Here is a 26,146-nt window from a genome sequence, read left to right on the forward strand (position 1 = left end):
AGTAACTATTGTAATTTAACTCAATGTAAAAATGTCTTGGTGGGAAGAATTTGAAAGACAAGCCTTTAACTCCAATTTCTCGCTAGTAATTGTTAAAGCTCAGACAGAAGTATGGTTGTCTATAAATCTGACTCAGCTGTGGTCAGATCCTTTTGCTGCTTCTCATCTAGTAACCGCTGTACAGACTTTGCTACACTGATCTTGACGTATGCTTGCTGTGGTCATTGCTTCAATTCTCGCAGTCGCATCAGTAACTGAAACAGCAGCTGTAGCAGGCCTTGCGTTACACTAAGGAATTCAAACAGCTGATTTTGTTCGGGACTGGCAAAAGGACTCTCATTTGTTATGGCAACAACAGCGAGATTTGGATGCACAACTTGCTACCGACGTGCTTAATCTTCAAACACACCGTTTCCTGGCTTGGAGATCAATTGGCTGTTTTATCTACATGAAGTGTGTTGAAATGTGATTGGAATTCTTCTGTTTTGTATAACACCTGTACCATTTAACATGAGCCCTTCAAGAGATTAACCGAGACATAGAAATAAAAAGAGTTCTAGATGCCCATCATCTAGAGAGATTCCGCCTAGCCCCTAAGAGGTGGCTGGATAGCCAATGACCGGTAAGACCCTCAGAGGAGGGCAACCTAAGACAGGCACAGCCGCAAGAGGGGCTGGCAAGGCTGGAGGTTGGCCGCCTACAGCTTTATGCCTTGCTCTACAAAACATCAATACAAATGTCTCGAGGGCTTGAATACAATAAAAAAGGGGGAGATGAAGGGTTAATAGGGTAGCAGAGATGTGCCTGCAAATGGGTCTCTCTGCTCATGCTGAGCATCCTTGCATACGAGGCGTTCTGCCAAAGAGTCTGGATACAGCCTTGAGTTTAATAGTCCCTTGCAAACGAGGGAGCATTCCCTTCTTGAGATAAGAGGGAGATGAGGGCTTTGTGCAGACTCTGCAGTAGACAGAGATTTCACTCCCCTTTGCTGTACGATAACATGTATGCACCTGCACTGTGCTGAAAAGGCTTATTCTTACAGTCTGGAACTCTGCCTAAGGAGGGCTTTATAATAATAAACGGCAATTAGTTTGCCCAGTTCTGTTCCTCTGGCCAGAGTGGTGTCCTGTCTGTCTCTTGTGTGTCTTGTATGTTCTGTGTCATTTCACTCGTAGTAACCAACAGTAATGCCTTTTGGACTTCAAATTCTCACCCCGTTTCAAAGACAATGTAAATATCAGTCATAGTCCTAGAATTGTAGGACTTGGTATTTTATCCTTAAATTTCAGATCAAATAAGTAAGTTTAAAAAGAGTAAAGCAACTTCATGTTTTGCAGTAAGAATGTATGGGGGTCTGGCACTAAAATCCTGGCTTTCACCTGGTTGATGTGTCTTTAGTGTTGTTAGAAACAGAATAGCCTAATGCTCCTTGATTCACTCCTCTATCCCATCATGTTCTATAAAATATAATATCTCTGCTCATCTAGATAATATGGATCCTAAATTAGCTGAGTTCCATGAATGCATTTACAGAGCCCTGTGGGTAAAGCGTTGTGCTGTTTCCATTGGGGGGTACAGAATGAGGATACACATTCCTTACTGGAGGCAGTTCAAAGAGGACTGTTCCCAGTTCAGCCTAGATATCTGTCTGTAGATAGAATAACAACAGCAGACACCAATAGGTTCAACCTGCTGAAAGGGAAGATGAGGATGGGGAACAATAACTCAGCTCAGGGTCCTCAACTCAGTGAGGCCCACTGGGCTTCTTTTCAGTTGCCTCTCCCCAGCCACACTTAGAAACTCACTCCAAGTGGTGAACTGGAGCAACTGTAGGGCTTATCTGTTTATTTTTCATTTCTCAGGTCTCACTCACTGACCTTTACTGCCTGATGCCCAGTCTCTTGAAAATCTTTGTCTCATATGTTTTGTTCAGTTTGTTGTTGTTGTTTTTTGTTTGTTTTGCTGTTTCAGGTGGGAGAGTAAATCCAGTTTCTGTTAGTTTGTGTTTGTGTGGCATCCCTTTTTATAAAATCAGTTGGAAAATATCTGTCAAGATCCTGAAAAGACACTTTTACAAAATAAAGAACACAGTCACAAACATGGTGAAACTGTGAACTAAGGAAAACCCTTAACACTTGACCGATAAGGTGTTAATATACAAATATATAAGCAGTTCATACAACTCAACATCAAAAAACCCCAAGCAACCCAATTAAAAAATGGGCAAAAGAACTGAGCAGACATTTTCCCAAAGAGAACATGCAGATGGCCAATGGAAAAGAAGCTCAACATCATCTATCATCAGGGAAATGCTAATCAAAACCACAATGAGATATCACCTCATGCTATAGAATGGCTATCATCAAAAAGAACACAAATAACAAATGCTGGTGAGGATGTGGAGAAAAGGGAACCATGGTCACTGATAGTGGGAACTACCATATAACCCAACAATCCCACTGCTGGGTATGTATTTGGAAAAAAAAATAAAAAACCAAACAGAAACACTAATTTGAAAAGATACATGCAACCCAATGTTCATAGCAACATTATTTACAGTTGTCAAGATATGGAGGCAATCTGTGTGTCCATCAACAGAGGAACGGATAAAGAAGATTAGGAATATATAATAAATGGAATTGTTCTCAGCCATAAAAGCAATGAAGTTTTGACGTTTCCAACAACATGCATGGACTTGGAGAGTATTATGCTAAGTGAAGTAAGTCAGACATCACTTATATGTGGAATCTACAAAAATATAACAAATTAGTGAATAAAACTAAAAAGAAACAGACTCACAGATATGGAGGACAAACTAATGCTTTCCAGTGAGGAGAGGGAAGGGGGAGGGACAAAATAGGGGTAGAGATTAAGAAGTACAAACTACTATGTATAAAATAAGCTACAAGGATATATAAAACAGCACTGAAATATACTCAATATTTTATAATAAGTATAAGTGGAATATACCCTTTAAATTCTGAATCACTATATTGTACATGTATAAATTACATAATAATTTATGTCAACTATACTTTAAAAAATACTTTTATTTTAAAAGTACCATACCAGTCCTAAGGACAATGTTTGCTTAGCTATATGTTGGGGAATGCAGTCCTCACAGCCCCTTGCCCAAAGGCTGAGGGGAGGCTCCTCTGAGGTTTGTTGTGAAAACTATTCCTTTGTGAATCAACATGCCTCTTTATTTTTTAAATTAATTTTTATTGGTGTATAGCTGCGTTAAGGTTGTGGTTTCTGCTGTACAGGAAAGTCAATCAATTATATGTATACATATATCCCCTCTTTTTTGCATTTCCTTCCTGTTCAGGTTGCCATAGAGCACTGAGTAGAGTTCTCTGTGCTACATAGTAGGTTCTCTTAGTTATCATTAGTTATGAATTCTCATTAATTATCAGTTATTTTATACATAGTAGTTATATAGGACATGCCTCTTTAAAAGCATGTCACCCTTGATTATTTCTAATCTCCAAAAGGTCCTTCAAAGGAAAGGGTGAACATGACTACAAAGGAGCCCAGTGGAAATTTCCAGCTTTGAAGCTTTTGTGGAGAGTCTCTCAGGAAACACTTCCCCCAGGCTGACTTATGTTCCCTGGAGAGCCAGGGAGAGAAGCCAGACATTTCAAATCCTTAGGTTACAAACAAGGCACTGAAGGAGGAATAGAGATTCCCAAACCCTCTCTCAGGAACCTCATCTGTTGCTCCAAAAGAGATCCCAGAAATTCCTCCTCTCGGTAGTCTAAAATGATCCTGTGCCTTAGTTACTAAGCAGGGGACACAGCACTAGATACCACCGTTTGTTAGTTGGGAGTATGGCCATGCCAGTCACAGAAGAGAAAAGAAAGTAGGGAAAGTCAGGTGAGATATTAGAAATATCTGTCCTCCCCAGACTGGAAGAGGCACAGGTCATACGAGTCTCCCTGAGTTCAAGATCTCTGGTGTTTCTGCAGTAAAGGAATAACCTGGTCCACTCCCTTTCCAGGGGAAAATGGGAAATGCAATGATGGGGAAAATGATGCAAAAGTGGGAAATGATGGCTGTCAATTCACAGTCTGGCACTGGAAAGGAATACAGCATTTTTATTCCCCAGAGCAACTTAGAAGGGGAGCAGGAACATTTATCTTCCAGGAAAATGAATCTAGGAAATGCCCCCAAAAGTACACACAAACTACTGAATATATATTTAAATGGTCTGTTATTAACCATTAGGGCTTCCCAGGTGGCTTAGTCCATAAAGAATCTGCCTGCAATGCAGGAGACCCAGGTTCAATCCCTGGATCCAGAAAATCACCTGGAGAAAGAAAAGGCAATGCACTCCAGTATTCTTGGCTGGGAAATCCCACGGGCAGAGGAGGCTGACAGGCTATAGTCCATGGGGCTGCAAGAGACGGACACAACTTAGCAAAACTAAACTACCACAATTAACCATTAACTGTCAGGGGAGAGTACAAACTCAGTCCCCCATTACCACAAATAGTGCGTTGGAGTTTCCCAAATTTGGGGAAATCAAAGCATTCGGCACATCTGGAGTGCAATAGATAAAACTTCATTTTTTTGAAAACCATTTTCCTGATTATGAGATCTTCGACCGCCCCCAACCACCCCCCAGCTACTCCCCTACCCTCCATGACACTAACGCAAGACAGCAATAATAGAAGAAATTGGGTGAGGGACAACAGAGTATGTGTGAAAACTCTACTGTGTGCTCAATTTACCTGTAAACCTAAAGCTGTCCTAAAAAGTAATGTCATTAATTTTTAAAAATGTAAGGATGCAACACCTCAAATCAAAGTGTTGGTGGCATCCTGTAAGGGCATGCTTAATACTAGCTGTTGATGTGCACCAACCTGGAGACTGATCATGGTGACTCCCATGCCTGTGCCTTCAGCCTCTGCAGCCTGGTAGTTCTCCTGGAATCGCTGTGGAATTATGCAGGGTAGGGTAGTTGCAGGGCTGCAGATAGTGCAGAGACCAGTTGCACCTAATGAGGGCGGGGAGAAACCATCCTGGGGCCAAACAGTGAAGATCCAGGAACTGCTGAGTTTCGGCCGCTGCCCCGCCTGTGTCTACAGAGCAAAGGACAGTGAGAACGGGAACTGAGAGCTACCGCTTGAGGTTGCTGCCCGGAGGATACAGGCGGCAGAGGAGGCTTTGGTCAAGTTTGAGACTTGGAAGCAGGAAAATAAGTTGAAGTAAGACTAGAACGTTCCGTGGTGGCTTCAACCACCAGTTTCCCAATTAACAGTCATGCTCGTGTACGGTATTCACAGAGCAGGATTATAAAATCTTATGCTGTTAACATGAGGTGAGAACGAGCTCCCCAAGCCCTCTCTCCTGTGCTGAAAACAACACAGGGCTGAGTCTTAACAAGCGGACGTCTGGGCGCTGACACCAGGGAGAGGCCCTCGACGCCCCGAAGCCGGCCGCACGGCCTGGCTGCCCGCTCCTCGCCATCTCGGGAGGCCCCGCCCAGGTGACAGGCGACAACACAGCCTCTCCGGCTGCAGTCAGCTACGTGCCCCTCTTACTCGTGCATTCCCCTCTGCAGAATGGGAGGGTGTGAAAGGCTTTCAAGCGTGGCCGATGTTCAAAACTTTAAAACTGGACGCTGAATCATATAAATATGGGGAGAATGGAAACGCCTGTGGGCGCTGAGCTCCCCTCTCAAAACCGAGAGGGTGGCGCCGTCTTGGGGACGTGGGTGGGTGGGGAGGGGGTGAACCCAGAAAGCTGAGGAGAAGGAAGGTTAGGAAGGAAACAGCCCAGAAGAAACACTGTCAGCTGCTCACATCCGACCGCACCCCACGGGGCGCCAGCGGCGTGGGTGCTCGCGGCGCGACGTGCGGGGCCGCTGTCGCTTTAGCTTCGATCGGGTTCCCAACACAGAGGACGTTCTGTCCCCCAAAGAAGCTGGCAGTGCCCCGCGATTCTACCCTTGGACCTGGGGTCCCAGGAAGGGGACATCCCACGAAGTCCGAAGAGCTCTTCTGGGGATGTTCAGCGCTCCCAGGGCAGCGGGAAGAGGACAACTGCAGAAAGAAAAGGAACTTTTTTTTTCTGGCGAGAATTTTAATTCTGGGTAGAAAACTCTAGAAATGCTGGCAGAGCAGGTGCATTTGGAGGAGGCCCAAAAAGCCCTTCCTTGTTCACCCCGAATGCGTTTCGTCTCATTCCAAGAAGTCCAAACCCGAAGAGACGGCTGCGGGCCGGCGAGTCAGGCGCCCGCTGGCGTTGTGGAGGAGGCTGCGCGGGGCGGGGTGACGAGAGCGCCGGGCCGGAGGCGGGTCCTGGGCCGGCGCGGCTGCGCCAGGCCTGGCTCAGCGGCGGGAGGATCAGGCCGGTGGCGGTTCCATGGTGTAATGGTGAGCACTCTGGACTCTGAATCCAGCGATCCGAGTTCGAGTCTCGGTGGGACCTTTCTCTTTAGGCTGCGCTAAGTGTCTTTTACGCGCTTAGCCCGAATTTAGTCTCCTCCTGAAAGCGGATGCGCGCCGAGTGGACCTGCTTTCTCGCCCCAGCGTCCCCCTCCCTCCTGCTCGCGGGACAAGAACTTCTGGGTCCCGCGAAAGAGGCCACGTTTCCCCCATACTCTGCAGCCTCCCCCTCAGCAGCCGAGGTCCCCGAAACTTATCCGAGCTGTGTAGGTCCGTGATCCACGGGGAGGTGGCGGGCAGGTGGGGGTCGAGCCCGGGGCGTCCCCGCTGGACCTAAATGCTCTGCTCATCGCTGGCCATCGGAGGCCCGGCCCCGCCAAGGGGCGCAACGACCGAGCCATTGCCACCTCCACCCCATCGGGTCACCCTGGGTCTCCGGGGCGAAAGGCAGAAGCTGAGCCCACTGAGGGGGCTTCTCACCGCATGTCTTGTCCCTGTGAATAAATGGTCGCGGGGGATGTAATATCTTTGATCGGCCAGGTTGACAGCTTTCCGGTGAGAACAACTGTATTTTAATTCTTGTGCCCAATTCTATTTCGCGTTTTAATTGATCCTATTTCAATTTACTTCGATTTTTTTTTTTTCAGAATTTCTCGCCCCTAAGTCTCCGCTGGACACGAAAAGCTGCTGCCAGGCTAAGATTTGAACTTGACTCCAGGAAATCTAGTCCTTTCCTCCCAAGTTCAGGCAGAAAGAAGAGCCAGGGCCGAGGATCCAGCGTCTCTGGAGACCAAGGGTCCCTTATCCAACTTCATCCTGGCCTTTGAGACACCTGTGGATTTATAGTCAAGGCTAGATTATAGTGAATATACCTTATTTAGTTAGATTTAAGTTGGAAGCTACGTCCAATTATAAAATTAAAATAAAGCAACAATTTATGTATGCCTCAGGACAACAAACCCCAAAATTGCTTTCCCCAATATCGTTGAGGACGACAGAGAATGAGATGGTTGGATGGCATCACCGACTCGGTGGACATGAGTTTGAGCAAGCTCCGGGAGTTGGTGATGGACAGGGAAGCCTGGCGTGCTGCAGTCCATGGGGTCGCAGAGTCAGATAGGACTGAGTGACTGACCGACAAGACTGAGCGGTATTCAGCGACTGAATACCGTTGATAGTGGTATTTTTGCTATTATGTATTGTTTTGTCTATGCAATGTGAAAAAAACTGAAGGACTTTCTGGAATATCCTATTTCTATTACTCCCAGTAGTACCCTTAAAAACAAAAATGCTTGGTGTTAGAGAAAGAGATTCACTTAAAAGATAGATATTCAATAAAACCCTGTAGTTCCGAATTGAAATTGTATGTTTATGAATCTGTGAATTCATAAATACATACAAATACATTCAATACATACAAATACATTCCTTGGGGCCAGAGGAAAGAGCAGGAATTGTCTGCAGCCGGGCTGGAGGGAATGGAAGATGACAGTAGTGTTCTGAAACTGGATTATTGTACCTGCGATGGGGCAAGAAAAGAAAGAGAAGGAAGGAAGAAAGTGATAGTTCCACAAGAAAGGGTGGAGGCATCGTGAGACCTGGCATTGCCGTGCCCCTGCAGGTGGTGACATAGGGCCTAATCTGCGACATCATAGCTCGAGTAAGGTGTTCCCCCTCCCCACCCGCCAACCCCTGGTGCGTGTGTCTTCATCCACTGGCAACTGTTCTGGCAGGTTCAAGGCGGATGACTTAGTGAGGGCAGGCCTCAGGGTGGTGCAGAGAGATCAACGGCACCAGGTAAAAGCTAGGAGGAAGGAGCATGCGGAAATCAACAGCCTGGGGATTGCGGGTGCTGGGGAGGAAGTGAAAGGGCAGATGCATAAAACTAACGGCTGAGACATCGCTAGATTCAAAGCCGAGTTCGTCCCTGGGTGGGCTCGAACCACCAACCTTTCGGTTAACAGCCGAACGCGCTAACCGATTGCGCCACAGAGACCAACTGCTACAAGCGGCTCCTGTAACATCCTGCAATGAGAATGGATTTCCCCGGTCCCTTCTAACCGCCGCGAAAAAAAGATTCAAATGTCTCTAATTTGGCCCAACCTCGCCGGCACCGGAGACACTGAGTCTGGGCCCCGAGCACGCCAGGCGGCGGACCTGGAACCCGAGTGAGCTGGGGCTCGGACGAAACAACGCGGAGCCCACAACTGTCCTCGCCTCCTCCTGGCCGCCTCCAAAGCTGCCCCGCTACCCGAGGCAACAGCAGCTTCTCTCGGGCTCAAGTCCTCCACTTCCCACTCGTGATCGGCCTCACCGGTCGCGCTCACGGCACTTGCCCCGGGGCCCTGGGGGTCACACGGGGCAAGAACAGCAACTGGCTGTGTCCCCACTGCACTGCCCCTTCTCAGCGCCTCCAGAGAACAGCTCCACGGGGCACGACCTGGAGTTGGCTCACCATGCCCGGAACGGGGCCTGGCACCCAGCAGTCGCCCAAGAAATGCTGGGCGGTGGATGCATTCCGTCTCAGCGGCTGGGAGTGGTCGGTAGACCGAGAATTCTTACGACTCCTGCAAGTTTTCAGTCCTAGAGAAACCTAGATTTTTCAGGTCAGTCGTTTTCAAAACTTTTTTTCTAGCAGGTGGTTTAAGGAACAGATAAAAGTTCTAGAAAGGCCAAGATGGCACCACCTGGACCGGCTCTGAGCTCCCCACCCAAGACGGTTCTGCGCCTAGTTGCTTGGGTCTGAATTCGTATCCTAACAAAGAACGGGTTTCTCGTGCCTGATCACCGCCAGCAACATTGTGTGGTTCTACCTTTTGGACTTGGTGGCTTGTCCCTTCCTGCCCACCGAGCAGGTGGGTGGGATGGCAAAGCGGACACCGCGCCAGAGAACTCAAGCTCTGAAGCATCCCAGACCCCGCCAGAAGCCCCCAAGGCCTGGAGTCAGCTTGGCCTTCAGCTTCGGCCTCGAAGGGCTCCAGGTGCCCCCCGGAGGAGGATGCCTGCCACACCGTAAATAACCTCCGCTGTCTAATCGGGGGCATTTGGCTGAGGTGATAAGAATCCGCCCTTTTCTGGCCTTAGGGGTCCTCGAGGGGTCCCCCTAATCCTGCCGATTGAATTTGCCTGCAAAGAGAGAGGCTCCCCACCTATCTCCATTTCTCTGGCCTAGGCTGTGCATGCTGGTCCAAGACTCAGGGGTTACTAGTAACCCCAAACAGGTAACCTCCTGTCTGTCTTTCTCTTTGCAGACAGGTGCTCCTATACATATAAAAGTCCCCAATAACCCTGCACACAAGGAAACTACCAGAGTCAAAAACTGAATTCCCCATAATGGGTACACTACAGGCAAAAATCAGTTGTTTCTATGCAATAGGAATGAACAATCTGGAAAGGAAGTTAATAAAACAATTCCACTTACAAGATCACTTAATTAATTATTAAGGGAGGTGAAAGACTTGAACACTGAAAACTGTGAAACATAGCTGCAAGAGATTAAAGAACCCCTAAGGAAATGGAAAGACAGCCTCCATGGATTGGAAGATTCAGTATAGTTGAGATGCCAGTACTACTCGAAGTGATCCGCAGAGTCAGTGCAATTCCTATAAAAAATTATCCTCTGCATTTTCTAAATGGTCCTTGTTAATAGATTTAAGGGACTAGATCTGATAGATAGAGTGCCTGATGAACTATGGACTGAGGTTTGTGACATTGTACAGGAGACAGGGATCAAGACTATCCCCGTGGAAAAGAAATGCAAAAAAAGCAAAATAGCTGTCTGGGGAGGCCTTACAAATAGCTGTGGAAAGAAGAGAAGTGAAAAGCAAAGGAGAAAAGGAAAGATATTCCCATTTGAATCCAGAGTTCCAAAGAACGGCAAGAAGAGATAAGAAAGCCTTCTTCAGCGATCAATACAAAGAAATAGAGGAAAACAACGGAATGGGAAAGACTAGAGATCTCTTCAAGAAAATTAGAGATACCAAGGGAATATTTCATGCAAAGATGGGCTCAATAAAGGACAGAAATGGTATGGACCTAACAGAAGCAGAAGATATTAAGAAGAGGTGGCAAGAATACACAGAAGAACTGTACAAAAAAGATCTTCACAACCCAGATAATCATGATGGGGTGATCACTCACCTAGAGCCAGACATCCTGGAATGTGAAGTCAATGCTTTCAAGGCCTTAGAAAGCATCACTACAAACAAAGCTAGTGGAGGTGATGGAATTCCAGTGGAGCTGTTTCAAATCCTGAAAGATGATGCTGTGAAAGTGCTGCACTCAATATGCCAGCACATTGGGAAAACTCAGCAGAGGCCACAGGACTGGAAAAGGTCAGTTTTCATTCCAATCCCAAAGAAAGGCAATGCCAAAGAATGCTCAAACTACCGCACAATTGCACTCATCTCACACGCTAGTAAAGTAATGCTCAAAATTCTCCAAGCCAGACTGCAGCAATACGTGAACCGTGAACTTCCAGAGGTTCAAGCTAGTTTTAGAAAAGGCAGAGGAATCAGAGATCAAATTGCCAACATCCGCTGGATCATGGAAAAAGCAAGAGAGTTCCAGAAAAACATCTATTTCTGCTTTATTGACTATGCCAAAGCCTTTGACTGTGTGGATCACAATCAACTGTGGAAAATTCTGAAAGAGATGGGAATACCAGACCACCTGACCTGCCTCTTGAGAAACCTATATGCAGGTCAGGAAGCAACAGTTAGAGCTGGACATGGAACAACAGACTGGTTCCAAATAGGAAAAGGAGTACGTCAAGGCTGTATATTGTCACCCTGCTTATTTAACTTCTATGCAGAGTACATCATGAGAAACGCTGGGCTGGAAGAAGCACAGGGTGGAATTAAGATTGCCCAGAGAAATATCAATAACCTCAGATATGCAGATGACACCACCCTTATGGCAGAAAGTGAAGAGGAACTAAAAAGCCTCTTGATGAAAGTGAAAGAGGAGAGTGAAAAAGTTGGCTTAAAGCTCATCATTTAGAAAACGAAGATCATGGCATCTGGTCCCATCACTTCATGGGAAATAGATGGGGAAACAGTGGAAACAGTGTCAGACTTTATTTGGGGGGGCTCCAAAATCACTGCAGATGGTGATTGTAGCCATGAAATTAAAAGACGCTTACTCCTTGGAAGGAAAGTTATGACCAACCTAGACAGCATATTCAAAAGCAGAGACATTGCTTTGCCAACTAAGGTCCGTCTAGTCAAGGCTATGGTTTTTCCAGTAGTCATGTATGGATGTGAGAGTTGGACTGTGAAGAAGGCTGAGCACCGAAGAATTGATGCTTTTGAACTGTGGTGTTGGAGAAGACTCTTGAGAGTCCCTTGGACTGCAAGGAGATCCAACCAGTCCATTCGAAAGGAGATCAGTCCTGGGTGTTCTTTGGAAGGAATCATGCTAAAGCTGAAACTCCAATACTTTGGCCACTTCATGCAGAGTTGACTCATTGGAAAAGACTCTGATGCTGGGAGGGATTGGGGGCAGGAGGAGAAGGGGACGACAGAGGATGAGATGGCTGGATGGCATCACTGACCCAATGGACATGATTATGAGTGAACTCTAGGAGTTGGTGATGGACAGGGAGGCCTGGCGTGCTGCAGTTCATGGGGTTGCAGAGTCGGACACGACTGAGTGACTGAACTGAAGTGAATCCCCTGCAATACAGTTCATTTCAGACATTGTCGATTTCATCTCTTAAAGTTTGACTGGGTCTTTGTTTATGTTTGCATGTGTCTCCTTAACTGTTTGAACTTATGTAATGTTGTTGTTCAGTCCCTCAGTCATGTCCAGCTCTTGGTGACCCCATGGACTTCAGCTCATCAGGCTTCCCTACCCTTCATTAACTCCTGGAGTTTGCTCAAACTCATGTCCATTGAGTCAGTAATACCATCTCATCCTCTGTCGCCCCCTTCTCCTCCTGCCCTCAGTCCTTCCCAGTATCAGGGTCTTTTCTAATGAGTCTGCTCTTCACATCAGGTGGCCAAAATATTACAACTTCAGCTTCAGCATCAGTCCTTCCAATGAATGTTCAGGGTTGATTTCCTTTAGGACTGACTGGTTTGATCTCCTTACAGTCAAAGGGATTCTCAAGAGTCTTCTCCAGCACTACAGCTCAGAAGTATCTTCAGCTCTCAATCTTTTTTATGGTCCAACCCTCACATCTGTATATGACTACTGGAAAAAACAAGCTTCCCTGGTGGCTCAGATGGTAAAAAAAAATATCCACCTGCAAAGTGGGAGACATGGGTTCGATCCCTGGGTTGGGAAGATTCCCTGAAGGAGGGCATGGCAACCCACTCCAGTTTTCTTGCCTGGAGAACTCCCATGGACAGAAGAGCCTGGAGGGCTACATACAGTCCATGGCGTCTGTAGAGTCAGACACAACTAAGCACACGACACTGGAAAAAACATAACTTTGACTGGAATATAGTTGGAATAAAAGTTTAAACGTCCTTCCCTGGTTATTCTGACATCTGTGTCAGCTCTCGGTCACTCATAAATGATCAATGCATCCCTGCATTGTGAGTCATTTCCCCTTCCTCTTTGGATATCTAAAAATCTGATGGAATGCCAGACATTGTAAATGTTATTTTGTTGGGTGCTGGATAGTTTTGTGTTCCTATAAATGTTGAGTCTTGTTCAGGGTTGCCCTTAAGTTATTTGCAAACAGTTTGATGGTTTCAGGTCTTGCTTTTATGATTTGCTAAATGGTCTGGAGCAGCTGAACACTCAGTCTAGGGCTACAAGTTCCTGCTACTGAGGTAAGACTTGAGTACTCCACTCCATGATCTCCTTAATTACAAAGTTATTATTATTATTTTCTAGTCTACCTGTTGAGGGCAAGCATGACTGTGAGTGCCAGGCTTTCTGTTTTCTCTGAACCTATCAAACATTTCCCCCTGACTTTGGGGAGTTTTCTCCCAGGACTGCACTGATCAGTACTTTGCTGCCCACTGCAGGAGTCTCCTTTGCAGAGCTCCCCCTGATTACCTTAAGCATCTCTCTCCTCCCTGGGGGTTTGTCCTATGGACTCTAGCTCCTTTGGCATCCAGGAACTTGTGTCCTCAGCTCAGCAAGGTCCACTGGGCTGGTTTTCAGTTTGCTCCTGGTGCCTCTTGGGAACTTTCCATGCAATAAGTTGGAGCCATTGTTTCCCATCTCTCAGGGATCACTCCCTGTCCTTCACCTGATGCCAAGTCTCCTGAAAATCTTTGTTTAATGTCCCCAGTCTGACTTTGTTGTTTCAGCAGTTAAGTAAACTTGGTTTCTATTAATTGTATATGGGTGTGGGGACCCTATGAACTCAAGATGTGAGAAAACCATTAAGATTCTAAAAAGAGTTATATATAGTACAGAACACAGGTTCCCACTAAAATCTTTTGAGGTCTGTATTTGTTAAACAACAAAAGACTTCACACAAAATATCACGACTAGCAAACATCTTGCAAAGAAATCAGACATCATTGAGTGAGTGAACAACTGCAAGTATCTCAATAGAAGTTTTGCCTGAGGTGTCTCAAAAGTAATCACACCCCTTCATTCAATTTCTTAAAGATAACTTACAACTTTTGGCACCAAGCAAATGGGGAGAAAAATAGTTGCAAACCCATACCTACTACAACAGAGAACCTATTAAATATATATATATATACATTCTTGGAGTTTTACTTTACCCCCACCCCAGCCTACCCGTCTTTTCCAACTCTGCTGCTATGCTAAGTCACTTCAGTCGTGTCCGACCCCCGCGACAACCCCCCGCGACAACCCCCCCGCGACAACCCCCCCGCGACAACCCCCCCGCGACAACCCCCCCGCGACAACCCCCACACTGGAGTGGGTTGCCATTTCTTTCTCCAATGCATGAAAGTGGAAAGTGAAGTTGCTCAGTCGTATCCGTAACTCGACCCTCTAACGACCCCACGGACCGCAGCTTTCCAGGTTCCTCCGTCCATGGGATTACTTCAGGCAATAAAGAATGGGGTGCCATTGCCTTCTCCAACTCCACCCACCACTCTGAGAAACAAATTTGAACTTCAACACATATTGAGGACTCAAGTTCATTTCTGGGTCAAGAATATTCTCCAGAGGAAAAAAAACAGCCATCTATTCCAGAACTCTTGTCTTAAAAACCTCAGAAATAGAAGAACCAAAGAGAGTCAGATAATGACTTTGTGACTAAACCACTCCTAAGAAAACATAGTTAAGTCTGCAGTTATTACTTAGTTATCAGGGGAAAGCGCGCACGCAGTCCCCCACTACCACAAATTACGCAGTCGAGTTTCCCCTATTTGAGGAAATCGCAGAGGTCAACACACCCGGAGTGCAATGGGTGAATCTCGCTCTGGGAGAACCACCTTCTTGATCATGGTATCTCCTCTGCCAGGTAAGTATGAGTGAGTCTTTCCCCTGCCCCCGTACAGCCTTAGACATGCTCACTGTACACAGACGCTGACTTTGCCGTTTCCCCGCAACTCTTCCACTATCCTCCACACCCTCTCCTTTTCCACGCCTCTCAGGCCCTCCAAATAACTCTTCTAAAAAAAATCCAACAAATCTCAGGAAATTTTCCGTAACCGGGGAAGTGCCTCGCCGGGAACAGTACCACTTCGCTGCAAAATTTACATGAGCCAACCCCATTCAGGACCTCTAAGGCGGCTCCTCTCCTTCAACTCAAGCCCCGCCCCACCCCTGTCGAGATGACCAATGGCGAGTCCCCTGTGACAACGAAGTGACGTCATGATTTCATCAACCTTAGCAATCGACCTGCTTACAACGATAGAAGAGACCTCGGACTTCCTTGGTGCCTCAGACGGTAAAACGTCTGCCCACAGTACCGGAAACCCGGGTTCGATTCCTAGGTTGGGAGGATCCTGTGGAGAAGGAAATAGTTACCCCCTCCAGTACGCCTGTTTGGAAAGTCCTATAGACGGAGGATCCTGGTAGGCTACAGTCCAAGGGGTTGCAAAGAGTCAGGCACGACTGAGCGGTGTAACTTTCACCCTTTAAGTGAGACTTAGACGGGTTTTATTTCTTTTCACTTTAAAATTTTTATTTTTTATTTGGGTATAGCCAATTAACAATGTTGTGGTAGTTTCAGGTGAATAGCGAAGGGATTCAGCCATACATATACATGGAGATACAGACGGATTTTGCCAGCCTCCTGGAGTCTGACTTTTCGTGCTAGATTGCACACCGAGAAGAGAAATTTAGGGATGGTGTGTTACGCTGATGCAAAAGCTTTTAAGTAATAAATAAGTTGTAAAACAGTGAATAGAAATAGTATAGAGACAAAATAAAAGCATATGTATATTTCATGTGTGTAAACAGACGGATTTAGGGTTATATCTCAAAGTGCCACTCGGTAGACTTATTTTCTGGGCAGATTCTTCCTGTTTCATTCTGACGATATCACAAAGAACATTCTTTCCCTTTGCTTACCATACAGAATACAAGAAATGAGGATTCTGAAATAGAAACTGATGACTAAAATAAGGGCAAGAAAGATAACGGGTTTGCTTAAGAGTGAGGTTTGTTTATTTGTTTTCTCTTATTGCATAAGACTGGGTTAGACATGAGGGCGGAGAAGTGGGAGGCTGGAGAAAACAGCGAACTTGTGTTTTACGACCAGAGAGCAAGGGGAAATGGAGTAACTTGATCCTTGAGGTGCCTTTGGCTTGAAGGGGAAGGTGACTTCTGGAAAATCTTGGGGAGAACAGCAAAGGAACTCAGCAAGTAGTTAACTTCCAGGAAGAATCTTGCTTTCTTCCTCCCTTCCCCACCCACAGCCCCCACCACCCATTTCTCTCTCTGCGACCATCAGAAATAGACTCTGGCTCTTTTTATCTGACATAAACTTTAATCCAGGGCTAGTAATACCTTAGAGAATCTCCAGAAAACTGGAGAATGAATTTATACAAACTGGGAGGAATAAAAAAGGCTGATGAAAGCGAGCCTACAAACCAAATGGAAAGGACACTGGTGTCTTCTGCTGAGTGACAAACTCTATAGCTTCGCAGCGCAGACCCTACTGGGTCTGGGCACTGGACACCAGCCATGGCTCTGTGCCTTCTGCTGTACCTGGTTGGTGTTAAACTGAAGATCTTGTGGGGGAATTCTGTGGCCGTGGCCAGAAAGAATTTTCCCAGGGCCTGCTCCTTGTGTCTCTCACCTATTAAATGCTGGAGTAGTTGTTACTCATAGGGAGTGGCCAGTTCCTGGTAATAGATCCACATCTTAGCCCCTCAGAAAACTAAGTCAGTGTGTGATCCTCAGAAGTTGCAGAATATGGGAAATTCCTCATCAAGGGAAACGGGGCTTCAGATAGTAGTTGATCAAGATATAACGAAGAACCGCCCTGTAGCTAGCCCAGTGAAGAACATTATAAATTCAGTGCCCCAGCCCCTGCAACCCTGTGTCAAATAGACCAGGCATGCACAATCCTGTCTTGGAACATACTAGACGTTTATGCCTGAGTGCAAGCGAGGTTTCAGCCTCTTATATGGGGATGGTTGGTACCTCATCCGGTATTATTTACATTTTCTACACTGAGAATTAAACAGTTTGAAAGTTTGCATTTCTGGGGATAGAGTAATTGGTCTAAAGCTATGGTAACAAATTCCCACCATAACTGGTTTTAAAAATATTCTTTATTCACCGAGGTCCACTGTAGGAGTTTCCTATTGCTACTGTTACATGTTACTACATACGTAGTGGCTTAAAACAACACACATTTCTTATCTTATGATTCTGGAGATCAGAAGTTCAAGATGCATCTTCCTGGGCTAAAATCAATGTGACAGTTGGGTTGTGGTTCTTTTTGGAGATGCTAGGGGAGAAATCTGTTTGCCTTGTCCAGCCTCTAGAAGATGCCCACATTCTACTCTCATAGGCAACTTTCATCTTCAAAGCTAGTTACAACTGATCAAGTTATTCTCACAACACATTATTCTGACACCAACTCTCTTTCCTCCCCCTGTATGGACCTTTGTGATTCCATGGGGTGCCCATCTCAAGATCTTTAATTTAATCACAGCGCAAAGTCTCTTTTGCCATGTCAAGTAACATAATCACAGATTCCAGAGACCCAGATGTGACATCTTTGGGGAAGCATTAGCCTGCCACCACAGCCAGCCTCCACAGTGACCACATTTCTGCTCCCTTCTGAAAGTCATCCGGGTGAAAACAAGTCAGTGCACTGCTTCCTAGTGTCAGCCAGTCAATAGCTGTGCCCTGAGCTCAGGCACTAGAGTCAGAGAGAGAGAAGGAGAAAGTCTGTGGGGAGAGGAATCTGAGCAGCCAGTGCCTGGGAAGTTCCTAGGAACTAGAGCTGAGAGCTGCAAATGCCTTCATGGGAGGAGAAGGCTGGGGAGGGTGTTAGGAACTGAATGTATGTCACCACCACCACCACCCACCCCCACCCAATTCATATGTTGAACCCTAATCCCTGTGGGGCTGTATTTGGAGAAAGCATTTTAAGGAAGATGTTGTTCAGTCATGTCCAACTCTTTGCGACCCCCGTGGTCTTCAGCACGCCAGGCTTCCATGTCCTTCACATCTGGAGTTTGCTCAAACTCATATTCACTGAGTCGGTGATGCCATCCAACCATCTTGTCCTCTGTTGTCCCCTTCTCCTCCTGCCTTCTATCTTTAAGGAAGTAATTAAGATTAAATGAGGCCATAGCCTTGGGGTCCTGATCTGATAGGATTAGTGTCCTTGTGAGAAAAGAAACAAGAGAGCTTGGGCTCCTATCCTATCCCAGCTCAACCACAAAGAAGAATGCTGGAGAGGACCCAATGAGAAATCTTCTATAACATTTGCAAGCCAGGAAGAGTGTTCGCATCATAAATTGAATTGACATGACATGACATGAACATGACATGAATCTTTATCTTGGACAACCAGCCTCCAGAATGTGTGAAAACAGACTGATGGTTAAGCCACCCAATCTATGGTAATTTTGTATGGCTTGCCTGAGCTGACTAATATAGGAGGTTACTTAGCCATTGGCCTAAGCGTCTTTTCCTACCTGGGCCTTTGTGGGGTCTGCCCCAGTTTTGTTCATTTCCTGTAATTAGTACTCACAGCCTGCTTTCCCTTGTTCAGGCTTATCTGTGACTTTAGAATGAGAATTGGTCACCTCGTTTAGGATTTTATAGTGTAAGTTATTCCATGTAACAATAACCTGCACAAAGGAGTTGGTTTTTTCTTGTTGTTGTTTTGGTAAACAGTCTTTACATCTTCCCAAATATCAACCTGGCATGTCTCGAGCAGCCAGATTGAGATTTTTGCAGAGTGACCCCATGAGCCCATGTGGCCTGCATTTCCTCTTCTTCTGGGAGATTTCTGTGGTTTGGACTCTCCAGAGCCACAGACCAGGGTTTGGGTGCTAGTGAGGAATCCGTGGCTAGCTCTAGAGAGACCTAGGCAAAAAAGAAAAACAATCCCTAGAATCAGAGCATGTAAGGGGGTTGGAGGGGGATGTGATAAGAGGCTGCTCTTATGGGAATCAAGGGGGTTGGAGGATGAAAGAGGTGGTTGGGCATGTATAACTGTCCACCATGAGGTCAGGAGAAGTTCAAGAGAGAGCAGCTGCCATTCTGGGACCAGAGACTAGAACCTTCTTTGCCATTCAGGCTCTGGTCATCCTCCTCCTTCCTCTGCCTCTGTTTTCCCCTCCTCCTACTTTAGAATTGACAAGGAAACATATTATCCCTTAGAGCCTTCAGAAGGTAAGGCAGTCCTGTTGACATTTTGATTTTAGTCTAATGAGAACTTTGTTGGCCTCCAACAAAGTGGGAGATAATGAAAGTGTGTTCTTTTAAGATAATAAAAGTGTGTTATTTTAAGAGGCTAAACTCATGGTCACTTATTACAACAGACATAGAGCATCAATTCAATGTGTCTGTTACATTCACTTTAGAAGCTGTAAGATGGGGAACATAATGAACCCTGTATGGATCTGCACGTTGTCTGCTGACAGGTCAAGCAATACTAGTACATGTTTGAAGCGTTTCATTAGGTGTCTTTTTTCCTTTCCATTTTTTTCCCCTCAAGGACTCTCACCCTATTTCCTAAACAGTTGTACCCAACATGGTTCTCATTTACAGCAAATTGGAAGACATTGTTGATGACACAGGTTGATTTCATTTGTTTTAGAATGGGTTCTAACATGTGGAGGGAAATAATATAATTTGTGAAAAGTTAAATATTGTAGAATACTCCATCTTCAAGATACACTTTTTTGCAACTTTTTTTTTCCTTAGGGTGAAGAACTACCTTTCAAAGGGTGAAACACAAAATAGCTTTTAGGAATTTTCCCCAAAAGTAATTTGTGATTTGATCCTGACCAGGTCTGAAATTTACGTGGTTCATATGCTGTTGTTTTCGTAAAAGCTTTGTCCACAAAATGAAGTTTTGTAAAAGCGTTACTTGAGTCCTCCATTAATTACTGATTATATGATCAGTTCCTAGAAGCCACAGCAACACTGGGATGAAGGAAAACTTTCTGGGATGCTTGAATCACCACACAGCAAAAGATACTCAAATTTTACTACTGTATCTTAAAGTAATAGTTCATAGCTTGGCTGACTTTTCACCCATTCTGCTGATTCTGCCAGTGAGTTCCTCTATAGAGACAGCCAGAGGTGCTGATGGAAAATATGTAATTAGCCAAGTGTAAAAAGCAGAAGTTGAGGTCATTCCATCTACTTCAAAAAGGGGGCATGTCTCTCTACCTCAGGGCTGAGTCTTCTGAAGGATCGTTTTGTAATTGGTGGTAGTGGTGGTGAGTTTTTTGGTTCATGTTGTTACTTGTTTTATTTTTCAACTGTTACTAGGAAATAATTGTGGAATGAGTGCTTGTAATATTTTAATTCTCGAAGGCAAAAGAATGTAACTAAGGACATTTTCCAAGGAATGGTTGAAGATCTTCATGTTAATTTGTGGTTCAACTAATCTACTTTTTAATTAAAGATTTTTAATTAAAAGAGAACAAACCTATGAATAAATAAATAAATAAATATATATATATATATATAGGTTGAATCAGTGTTATAGAACAATAGGTCTTAAACTGTGATCTACAGCACACCCACATCAGAAACATATGGTTGTGCCTATGTGAAAAATTCAGACTCGAGGACTCCACACCAACTAAATCTCTGGGAAATGGAAACCAGGAAGTAACTTTTTAAATCACAACAGCTCATTCTAAGATTCTCTAAATTTAAGAACCACTTCTTAATATTTTTAAATAGGAGATAAAAAGGCAAGACAGTAAATCATTCTTTTAAACTTAGACTTTAAGTGTTAGTGAGGTGAGCTCTTGGTGACAGTTTGTTTTCCCTGTTCTTCCCCACTCAGCCCTGACACTGGTGCTGAAATTAGAAATGAAGTAGGGGAAGAAAAGCTTATTTCTTTACATATATATATATATTTTTTTTTTTTTGCTTTAATGGCCATCAAAAAGACTATTTCATTTCCTCTCACCAACCCTGTCCACCAGTTATGTTAGTCTTCAACATATCCTTAGAGCAATGTGTATGAGTAAATATTCTACATTTGTTCATATATGTATACTTTCTAAAGCACTGTGAAGACACAGACAAGGCTTTAACACAGCTGGGGGCTGCTTATGTATCACTTTAAAATGATCACTGGTTTGCTTTACACAAGACTTTCAGTAGCTTGCTGTGGCCTTTAGTTCCCAGATCTCAGAGTGAAGTTAGGATGACCAAATAGGAAAGCATATTTAAGAGTGATGTCAGTACACTTTTTGGAGATCTTAATAGAAATAGGAGGAGAAGGGGACGACAGAGGATGAAATGGTTAGATAGCATCACCGACTCAATGGACATGAGTTTGAGCAAGCTCCAGGAGATGGTGAAGGACAGGGAAGCCTGGCGTGCTGAAGACCACAGGGTCACAAGGAGTTGGACACAACTGAGCGACTGAACAACAATAGAAACAGGAGGTCTAGGCTAAGCATGAGATGGCATACGGGAGTCACCACTCCCACCACATGGATTCAGAGAACTCAGGTGCTGCAGTGTAGACTGATGTCCAGCCTGACGGTAACCCAGCTCTGCCGACCCCAAGTCAGGCAGTCAGGCACCCCTGCCCACACTGTCCTGCAGGGCACCGCTGCTCAGTCTTGTGCTTTCAGATCTGCCGAGGAGCTCCAATGTGGGGACCACATGCTGCATTTTGGGAAGCAGGTCCTGCTTCCCCTGACTGACCCTCTGAGGACAGGTGATGAGGCAAGAAGTGTCTGTTGCAGGCTCCCATGCCCCCAGCGTGTTCAGAAGCAGTGTCACAAGGTCCTCTAGTAACTAGGCCTGTTTTCCTTAGAGCTGAGCCACGGACACCCTGCCTTGTTATTCCTCAAGTGCAGGAAAGGCCCTCTGCCTTTCACCCTGCCCACGAGGCCATATCTCTGACTCCTTCCAGACCCTCCAGTAGGTGTGGAAGAGAGCCCAGATCCTCCTCAGCAGAGAGGGTGCTGTGAAGAAGGGGCGCAGGCCCGTCCTTCCTGCTGTTTTAATGGTGGCTTCGCTTCTGCTTCCTCTTGCCATTCCGTCTCCTGGAAGGCAAGGGGCACAGGACTGGAGTGCATGGCAGGGCCCTTAGGGATTTCATCTGGAGACCAAAGTGACACAGAGTCCATTATCAGGTCCTGCTGGTGGCTAACTGAGGCTGGAGGGGGCTGAGTGGTGACAGAAGCCAGGATCGTGGTGAGAGCCTGTCAGGATGAGCTGAAGGGAGGCGCTGAGGTCTGGAGGAGCAGCTGGTGCCAGCAGGTTAGAGGGAAACCTTCCCACAGCACCTGGTCAGATCTCTGCTCACAGCCAGCTCACTCTCCAGTTCACTTGAAAGAAAGAGGATGGCTTTTGTCATTCCCTAGGGGAAACGTGTGCATACAGACATGATCTTCTGTAGGAAGTAGAGAATGTTTTCTAGACTGAGAATAGCTATAGAAGCTTGGGTTGGTGGGTCTGATTAACTCTGTTCTCTCCACCTTCTCTTTGCTTCTCTAATTGGAGAATGGTGTGGTCAGGGAGGAAAGGGGCCTGGGAGTGCCCTCCTACCCATGGAAATGTGACTGAACTGAGCCTGAAGCCTCTGGTGTTCTTCTCTAAGAACTCGGTTCTCATGGCAGAGCTGAGGTGTGGACTACAGGCCTGGACTGTAGAAGTAAAGGGTGGAGCCTGTCCTGGGAAATGCAGGCAGGCAAGTCACACATTTGAGTAACAGAGGCTCTCGGCTCATTCTGTATCTCCAAACATCTTGCCTAACCCAGCAGAAGACCGTGAGGCCCTCAACTCCTGAATGTAAAACCCTGTGGGCCCTGTATCTTCTCCGTGTGGGTTCTTTGTGTGCATTTCGCATGCCCTGGGTGAGGTGTTCAGGAGGCTCTATTCCCTAAATAGCTCCTGTTGCTGTGGCGTGGGTAGGACAAGGGCGTGGGGAAGGCTGACCCCCCCAGTGTCAGCAGCCTGGGGGGAGAGTGTGGGCAGAAAGGCCACCATAGTGAGTGGCTGGGAGTAGCCCTACAGACCTGGCTCCACCACTTGCCAATCACAGGACTAGGACACAGAAGTCAGCAGGCAGAAAATGAGCAGATTTAGGATGGATGAGAAGTCAGGATTCAGGGGACCAGACCTGATTAGATCTGCAGTGAGGAGAGTTACTCTCTGAGCTCAGATACCGCCACAAAGGGAGGGGAATGGTCCTTGCCCCCTGACTTGCTGACTGTAAAAAGCTCGTAGCGGAAAGCCTACCACAGTGTTTTGAAATCTGCAAAGTTCTTCGAAGGGCAACCTTCAGATTCTCCCTAAATAGGCCAGAAATAGGCTCTGGGCCTTTCCTCCTGCTTCAGTGGAGCTGAGCCTGTGTTCCAGCTGCTCCCGCAGGTGGTCGTTAATGCAGATGGACTCCTCCAGGCGCTGGCGCAGGTTCCAGATTTCACCAAGATGCTCCTCTAGCAGGTCAGCCCCTGCAGCCACCTAGCAGGACAGGAGGAGGTGGAGATGGCACACCCTGGTCACTAGTGGGGCCCACATTGGGGGTGGGGCTCAGCCAGCAAAATCCCTAACTATCACCATCCTCTCTCACACAGATATCCAGAAATTTACGTGAGCTTACTTGAAGAGCATACTGGCTTCAAACACAGGACAGGTGATGCTAAGCAAGCCCCAGTGGCCTCCTCCCATACAGCGGTATATGTAAGGGAGTTGTAATATATGTACAGTTACCTGGGCAGCTGGTAGGTGTAAGGGGTTTCCCCCTGTCTAGAAAAGTAACTGAAGCTTCTGGAACTTGGTATAGACCCTAGACAGGTGTGACCTTTGCCTGAGTTGACTTGAGGGTACTAGGGAGGAGCTCAATTAACCTTAATACCTCTCCTTGCACTGACCCTTGACCGAACATTCCTTAGCAAGGAACAATGCCCTTCCTCCACCCTTAGAGAGAAGGCCTAAAGTAAAAGTGGGTATCTCATGGACTTCCCTGGTGGCCCAGGATTAAGAATATGCCTGCCAATGCAGGGGACATGAGTTTGATACCTGTACCAGGAACATTCCACATGCTGCAGGGCAACAAAGCCCATGCGTTCATCACAGCTAGCGAAGCTCACATGCTCTAGGGTCCTGGCTCCCTAACAAAAGAGGGCACCACAATGAGAAGCCTGTGCACGGTAACTAGAGAGTAACCTCCACTTGCTGCAACTAGAGGAAGTTCCTGCATAGCAATGAAGACCCAGCACAGCCAAAAATAATACATACATAAATAACGTTTAAAAAGTTAGTACCTCATGTCAACTCATCCTGTGTGGTTAATGACTGGTATTCAACAATTCCCTCAAATCACTTTTATAATGGAAGGAAGAAAGCTCACTCAACTTTTCCAAAGAGATCTGTGATGTGGTCTTTGTTTGAGAGGAGCAAAAATGATTGTACTGATGTCTGCTGTTTAATGTTTCAACTAACCAGCCCTTGCCTCATCAAGGCCATTGCCTTTGGTTGCTAAAGGTTTGAATATTTGCCATCTCCAGTCCTTCCAGCAGGTAATCCAGGTGAATTTGCTTTTCCCAAAGGAGATTGGCCTATTCTATGTCCTGTTATTTGCAAACGGACCTTAAAATGCCTTTTCTTAGCTCTTCTTCCTCCAACATAGTAACTAACCCTGATTTGGAAATGCCAGTTCAGTCTCAGTCACAATTATCTACTACTCCATAAATGGCTGCACCTGGGTTTGCATAAAAACATCTCTAGTATGACATTATCTTTGTCTGTATGGCACTGAAGTAGGAATCCGACAGCTGATTAGAGAGTTGGAAAAAACACCGCAAAGAAAAGAAAATAAGATGCAGGAAAGAGCAGTGGGTGGGGTGCTGATGACCGACTCCATCAAATGCCTCATTTTGCCTGGACACAGCCTTTTTCTGAGAATCCCAATTCTCTCCTGCTCGAACTGGGCTGCAGCCCAGCATTCACCTGTGTGGCTGCAGCTCTCCACCAGGTGGAGACCAGGGAGCTAGGAGTTATAAGGAGAGTGTGCATTGGGTTTGTACACAGGGCACATTTACGGGGTGAGGATGTGTGTAGCAACAATCCCACTTTCGGTAATTACTCTTGATGATGGAAGGATGTTCTGCAAATGTTGGCACCTGGCATTCTGGAAGGGTCTGAGAGTGGGCTGCAAGGGGACCAGGGTACAGGGACGGAGAAGGATGTGACTGTGAGAGCACAGAGGTAGTCACTGACTCTCTCACACCCCTGCTCCGCCCCGAGGCCCAGGGTGGGGAGGATGACGGGTGCACTTGGAAGGACTTGGCACTGCTAGGGCCTTTGCTTTACCTCACTCTGTGAGCAGGGACTAGAGGAGAAAGGGAAGAGGATGCCCTGGTAGAAAAGAGGTGGGTCCTAAATGAGACTTCATTTCACAGGCTGACCTACCCAGCTTTGTGTTTACCTGTGGGTTTGGAGTGAAGCTGGCACATGGGGGAGCCTGAGGATAGGTGTCCAGTTATGCTCACTTCCTGAGGTCTCATCACGTACCCCTGGCCACTGCTGCCCAGTTCTGTCCTGGAAGAGAGTGGGGCTGGGCAGGGTTGGGCACCATCCTGCAAAGGAGACAATTCCCCTTGAGAAGCCACCTTGACAAGGGACTTGCTTTATTTAAGCTGAGTCATGCTTGTTGCTGCTAGGATTTCAAGGTCTTCTTCTAGGCCATTTGTTTAATGTTGGAGATTTTTCCTTCATGAGCATCTCCCTGGAATTTTTGTCTAAAATGCATTTCTTGAGCCTTATCCCCAAGGGCCTTATAACAGGCCCTGTATTGTCTCTGGTGTAGGTTTTCTATACTGTGCAGCCAGCACCCAGGGATTGGGGCCTCTCTCTTGTATGATAACACAATCATCCAAGGTTAATACTACTTTCTCTATTATACATGCTACATTCTTCTCCACTATACATGAGATCCATGTGCTCAGAGAGGGCAATGAAATCACCATGTAAAGCAGACCTGGTATTTTGGTGGAGTTGGAATTTGCATCTTGAACTTCTGTCACCAGGGCTGTGCTTTCATTGTTTTCACATAGACACAGGGAAGGATCGATGGAAACAGGGTAGGGAGTAGAAGACATCAGTAAGAGTTAGTGATTCCTGGTGACTAGTATCGATCTACTTGACAAGTATTTAGTGAATGTTCTATGTGGCAGGCTTTGAAGAGGCTC

At 46.1% G+C, this 26,146-nt stretch overlaps 1 long non-coding RNA gene and 3 other non-coding genes across 4 annotated transcripts; 2 read left to right on the plus strand and 2 right to left on the minus strand.

The window, feature by feature from the left end:
* Positions 1-6,289: 6,289 nt before the first annotated feature.
* Positions 6,290-7,753, plus strand: LOC138429542 (uncharacterized). Its single transcript, XR_011252829.1, has 2 exons — positions 6,290-6,947; positions 7,040-7,753. It is a non-coding gene; the product is annotated as an uncharacterized lncRNA (long non-coding RNA).
* On the plus strand, positions 6,364-6,435 carry TRNAQ-CUG (transfer RNA glutamine (anticodon CUG)). Its single transcript has one exon. It is a non-coding gene; the product is annotated as a tRNA-Gln (tRNA).
* Positions 7,754-8,314: 561 nt separating the features above from the next.
* TRNAN-GUU (transfer RNA asparagine (anticodon GUU)) lies at positions 8,315-8,388 on the minus strand. Its single transcript has one exon. It is a non-coding gene; the product is annotated as a tRNA-Asn (tRNA).
* Positions 8,389-14,640: 6,252 nt separating this feature from the next.
* On the minus strand, positions 14,641-14,804 carry LOC138431005 (U1 spliceosomal RNA). The gene has a single exon (XR_011253487.1). It is a non-coding gene; the product is annotated as a U1 spliceosomal RNA (small nuclear RNA).
* Between the last annotated feature and the right edge of the window lie 11,342 nt (positions 14,805-26,146).

The sequence above is a fragment of the Ovis canadensis genome, chromosome 1, assembly GCF_042477335.2.
Source record: "Ovis canadensis isolate MfBH-ARS-UI-01 breed Bighorn chromosome 1, ARS-UI_OviCan_v2, whole genome shotgun sequence".
Taxonomy (NCBI): Eukaryota; Metazoa; Chordata; class Mammalia; order Artiodactyla; family Bovidae; genus Ovis; species Ovis canadensis.